This window comes from Triturus cristatus, chromosome 1_2 (genome assembly GCF_964204655.1).
Source record: "Triturus cristatus chromosome 1_2, aTriCri1.1, whole genome shotgun sequence".
Lineage (NCBI taxonomy): Eukaryota > Metazoa > Chordata > Amphibia > Caudata > Salamandridae > Triturus > Triturus cristatus.
In genome coordinates, this window is record NC_140580.1 from 909,285,787 (window position 1) to 909,291,786 (window position 6,000).

Sequence of the window (6,000 nt, forward strand, 5' to 3'; positions counted from 1 at the left end):
TTCCCAATTCTTGGGGAGAGGTCAGATCTGAGTCCACCAGGTGCTGATGCAATAGCTGATTCTGACAATTATTAAGGATCTGCTCTCTCATGATGAGATTGTTTAATCCTTGGTAATCATTTACTTTACTGCCAGTTAACCAACCTTCCAGAGCCTTGGTAGCACAATCTACACAGTCTACCCAATCTTGATTCTGTGCTTTCTGGGTAACTCTGAACTTTAACCTGTATTGATCAGTGGTTAGACCAAACCCATCTATCAAAGCATCTCTCAAGCTATAATAATCATCTGCATCCTCTTCCCTAACAGAGAGGAGGTTGTCTCTTCCTTTGTGTGCAAAGGAGAGCCATAAGATTGCTGCCCACTGCTCTACTGGGACCCTCTGAACTATACAGGCCCTCTCAAGTGCAGTGATCCACTTATGGATACCATCCCCTGTCTGATAGGGGGGCACAATCTTATGTAGGTTCCTATGGTCAGGAGATTTCTCTCTAACTCTAGGGGTATTATTACTGCCACCAGGGGTCTCTAGACCCCACGTTCTTGAAGCTTTCTGAAGCTCCAGGGACTCCCTGTCTAATGCTAACTGTTCTCTCCTGAGCTGAGGCTTAGCTTGCTCAAACTGGATCAGTCTGCTTTTCTTCTCTTGGGAGGACTCTTGTCTCTGAGAAGAGGCAGAGGTCCCTTTGGATCTCCTAGAATGGTTAGAATCCTCTGAGGGGGATCTGTCCCTTCTGTTTGGATCCACCATTCTTCCATTAGGGATGGAGGGAGTGCCTCTTGGGCCATCACCTCCATGTTGTGAGTGGTCTGGTTCATCCAGGTCAAGTTCATTGTCCTCTTCCTGGTCCTCATCAGAGTCCACCACCTGGGTGTCCTCTTCTGTGGGATGCCCACCCAACCTGTCTACCCCATCAGACACTAAAGCCTGCTTGAAGTCTGCAATGAGCAGAATTTCTCTGGGACGTTGAGTGTTGGCACCTTTGGTTGTCTTCAGATGTCTAGCAGTGCACATCTCCCTAAGCTCAGCAAAAGTGAGATTGTCATACCTGTCGACTGGGACCTTTGAAGATCCTTCCAGGGCCGTATGGGCTCCTGATCCTAAAGACATTTCTAGTGTAGTGGTACTGGTGTATTTACCTACACTAGGTGTGGCCTACTGAACCCTTTCTTGAGTTGTAGTCAAGGTGTGCTAAGCCCTCTACACACAACTCCTAAGTTCAGTAGAACTTATTGTATTCTAAGTTTAAATTTATATGTACCTTTAGTACCAAGTGGCTTTCACTTTAGAAATTCAATTTGTTATCTGGTAAAACAATGGCAAGCTTGAATCCCACCGCTGCCACCAATGTGAGAAGTTGGCCTGGCATATGCTGTCCACTAGTTATAGGGGACACCTTGCACCAGTCCAATTCGACTCTTATGGTGATAGGTTAAAAGACAACCTTTAAAGAAAGCTATCCTAGTGGTAGCTGTGGAGAGCAGCCTTCAGGCTAAGTCTTGAAGGAGTGTGAAGCTTATTGTTTTACCATAGATAACCTCTTGAATAACCAAATGAAAGAGTAGTCCACACAGGTATATATATAAAATATATGTATTTATTCTAAGAATAATCCCACTAATCTCTTTATGAGGCTGGAGGTAAAGATACAATTCAAACAAGCATTGATAGTTACAATACATAGCACTGGAATCATAGGGCCCCAGGGGGGGACCAAACCATATATTAAAAAAGTGGTATAAGAACCACGACAATTCTACAGACAATGCCTAGGGCATTTAGGGTCGCTGGCCCCTTGTGAAACCACCCAAGGTAGTGAGGAAGGAGACGCGTGCAGTGGTATAAGCTACTGTCGGGATCTCTATTAAAGCCTATGGAAAATGTCGCGGTTGAAATTTACAAGATGTAAAACACTTCTAGCAGGAGTTCAAGTTCAAGAGTTTAGAGTTAAGCTTTTGAATGGCCCACACCCACGAGAGTACCGAGGTACCACTGTTACCTGCCCCAGGGAAGCCGGGTGCATAGGTCGTTTTCGATGTCTGGCCGCGGGCTGATTTTCAATGGCAAAACGTGAAGAACTGCTGCTAGCAAGAAGCGTCGTCGATGTCGTGAAGATTGAAGATGTAGACCTTGAAGAGAAGGACCTGAAAGCAGAGGGGACAGAGTCTGTATCACGGCACAGTGACCAGGGGGCTCAGCAGAAAGAGCCCTTCAATGTCGGGTGCTTCCAGGTGGAAGATGGGTAGCTTGAATCAGCAGCCACGGGCTCCAGGAGGCTTCAAGGAAGACCAGCTTCTAGAGAGCAACTGTCCCACGAAGGATGAGGGTCGCTGCGGTGTTATTGTCCGGATTGGATCCACTAAGCCTTGGCAACCGCAACCCACGCAAGAATAAAAAAACAGCTACTGGTGCAGACCCACAAGGTCTGAGCGAGGTCTCCAGCGAGGAGACTGTAGAGCAGGCCTGGAGCAACCAGGGGAGCCCTTTAAAGTGAAGATTTACCTCCGCAAGGACAAGGGACCACGGGAGGCAGCAATTTGGCGTGCGTAAAGATGCGCCCACGGGTCGCCGGGGCGGGCTAGGGCGTCGATATTTGGCACAGATGATGCTGAGAGGTTGGCTCAATAATGGGCCAAAGCACAACTTCCCCACTCGTCGGGTTCGTGTGCTGTGCAAGAGGTGGCCTGTGTCCTGGGGTATTGGGGATCTCGGCACCCACGGGGTCCACGGTGTTGAGCTTTGCTGTGCACACTCACTGGCCTCTGGGATGCCTGGAAACCCATCTCAAGGTAGGTAGGAGTCGTCGATGTCCGTAGGAGCAGCGAAGTTCCAACCGGGTCACTTGCAGTGTTTCAGGTGCCTGCCAAGCAGGGGGGTAACTCCTTTACCCCAAGGGAGATTTCTTCATTCAGCTGTGCGGCAGCAAGTCGAAGTTCAAGTCTGTAAAGTCCAAGAATAATCTGAGGCTCTGGGGACCCTGTATTCACCTTTATCCAAAGATTAGGGGAGTGTCCAGATCAGAGCCCACCAATGAGAGTTCAGGCGGGAAAGGGTGGCTACACCCTCTCCCCTTTGTGTGTCTTCCCGCCTGGGCAGGGGACAGGATGCCCCTGAACCGGTTTGAGGCGGTGTATGCAGAAGTAGGCACTGGAGAAGCCTACGTGCAAGTCTGAAAGACATCCTATGGTGCACCCACCCAGTTCCAATCCACATTGTCTGGGGAGGTGGGAGCACCTCCCTGCAACAAGATCCCTATTGTCCAGCTGCCGTGGCTGGAGTTCTTCCCAGCAACAGGCAGCCAGAGTCGAGTGGGTGGCGGGTAGCATCCATTTTGTACTATGTGTGCACTTTTAAATTGGTGTCTAAAATCTGCTGCTTTTACCATATCGCCCCTCTAGCAGGGGGAATCATGCCCTCACTCCCATGGTTGGAATGGGGGTATGATTCCTACATGTTTGACACCAAACACGACATGGTTCTGTGCAGCCACTCTCAAGTTATCACGTTATCGCGATTACTTATAATGCGGTTAAGAGTATATGGTATGGCTGCACTACAAACAACCCAGCAGTAGTTTTACGAAGGTTGCAGAGGGGCCCTCCTCAGGTAGGGGTTCCCCCTCACACATATCTCAGCACCCTGCCTTGTAGGATTAGCAAGGCCTGCCTTAGGGGTGACCTATGAGGATATATGTGTTGTATTAAGTGGGATACAGGATACCTATATCCCTGTAAGGGGTGCAAGCACCACCTTACCCAAACTACAGTAGTGGTCTGGTGGTGTCAGTTTGTATGGCTGTCCCAGGGGTGGCACAATAAGTGCTGCAGCCCCTGGTAGGCCTCTGAGGGACCCATGCCCTGGGTACCTAGGGTACCATCTACAAGGGGCTGATAGGGCGTCCTCAGTATCCAATTGGGATGTACCTAGGGTACTCGCATCAGTTTAGAGAGGAAGCAGATAGGCTGGGTCCTGGATAGCAGGGCCACAGCCTGGCTAGAGTCAGAAAACAGTCAAAACATCAGCAAAAAGTTGGGAGCAACTATGCAGTCGATGCCACTCTCCTACAACCCTCTATCATTTTGAACGTTACTTTAAATCAAATTATTAGAGCTAATATACTCCATAGAAGCATTAGTAATCCTGTACAACAACAACACACTTTGCACCATCTTCGAAGGAACACACATGTAGATTTTCTACCTTCTGTGTTTGCCATTTCGGAAATGATCAGTGTCTTTTGACTTAGCCTCTCTTATTCACAACTAACTTTGTCTAAACCCAAGGCTCTAAGCGCCTACTTGGTTTTTTTTTCCGGTTATGTTTTGCCCGGTAATTTTAATCTCTCTGCAACTTCCTCTTGTCGCTTCAGTCTGCCAGTTGATCGTCTTTTACCTCGTTTTCACAATCTTGGTTCAGAATTTCCTGAATATCCGTCTCTTCTCTGATATCAGACAAGATAACTCTCAGGATTTCCGAATCTTCTTCCTCTTCAACCACTTCCGGTACAGTCACACCTAGACTTTCTTGGCTGTCTGTTTCCTCTTGTACTTCAGGAAGTGCCACATACATCCATTCCGGTGACTTATACTTCTTGTTGGGTTTCTTAATTCGCTTTTCTTTCTTCAAATGTTTCTGATCAGTGTCTCCCGACTTCTCTTGACTAGACACCTCATTCACTTGTTCTGCTTTAGATGGTTTCACTCTTGTCAATCGATACCTCAGTCTTTTTATTTAGTTTGGCCAAATTTCTTCTTTTGCTGGCCTTTTCAACTTATTTCCCTTCTCACCTCGCTAAGTTTTCCAAGCTCTCTTCCTCAAGAATCGTCCTTCTTGTACTTCTCCTTCGCTTTCCTCAGATTCGGTCTCAGTGTGACCTTTGCCTTCTTTCGATTTTTCCTTCACAACCTCCTCTTCCCTGTCTACAGTTGTCCCTCCCCGTGTTTCTTCCACGCAATCTTCCTGCTGACTTACTATCCCTTCTTCTACTTGGATGTGTGTTTTCCCTATGCCTCCTCGGGGGTCTTCCGCAACAATCTTACCCTCACTCTCTGTATCTAATTCCTCACCTTCTACTTCTATGACCTCAAGTGGAATCTCTCTCGTACTTGCATGTGGAGCTTCTTTATCAAGGATTTCCTTGACAGTTTGTTCAATATTTTCTTTTACCTTTTCCTGTACTCTCACCTGTTCAGTATCTGACTCGGAGCTAGTATCAGAAATCTCCAATCGTCTCCTTAATGGCAAATTCTCTGGTTCTGTAACTTGGCTTGGTTCCAACTCTCCCCTTCTCGGAGTTGGTCTTGTTCTTGTTTCTTCTGATTCTGACTCGGAACTGGGATCGGATTCTCGCCAAATATTCTTCCTCAGGTCTATTTACTGGACTAGGGATTCAAAGAGTATGACACGCATGAATCCAATTCTTTACTCTGGCACATTTCACAGCCGTCGTCGTGGTCAAAATCACTTGACGTGGTTTTCCCCAACGTGGGACCAGAAAATTTCTTCTTCTATGCACTTTGATCCTCACCCAGTCTCCTGGACTTAAATCATGAGCTGGCTTCTTTTCAAGGGTGGTTGCATCCGATCCAAACTGATGAAACACAGAATGAACGGAATTAGCCAACCCCTTGCAATAATCCAACACATAGTCATCAGATCTAGGCAGTAGTTTGCTGACAGGAATGAAAACATGTCTCATCGCTCTACCCATAACCATTTCATGGGGACTCAGTCCAGTACTCCTATCAGGAATAGATCTAATAGTCATGAGCTCTAGAGGCAAGACATCAGGCCATTTTAAACCTTTGGCCACACACATTTTTCCTAATCTTTTTTTAATGGTGCCATTCATCTGTTCCACTACTCCAGAAACCTCTGGACGGTAGGCACAATGCAGTTTTTGGTATACATTCAATGCTTCACAAATCAATTTTATGATTTCATTCTCAAAATGTTTTCCCCTATCTGACTCGATCGTAACTGGGAAACCAAATCTGGGA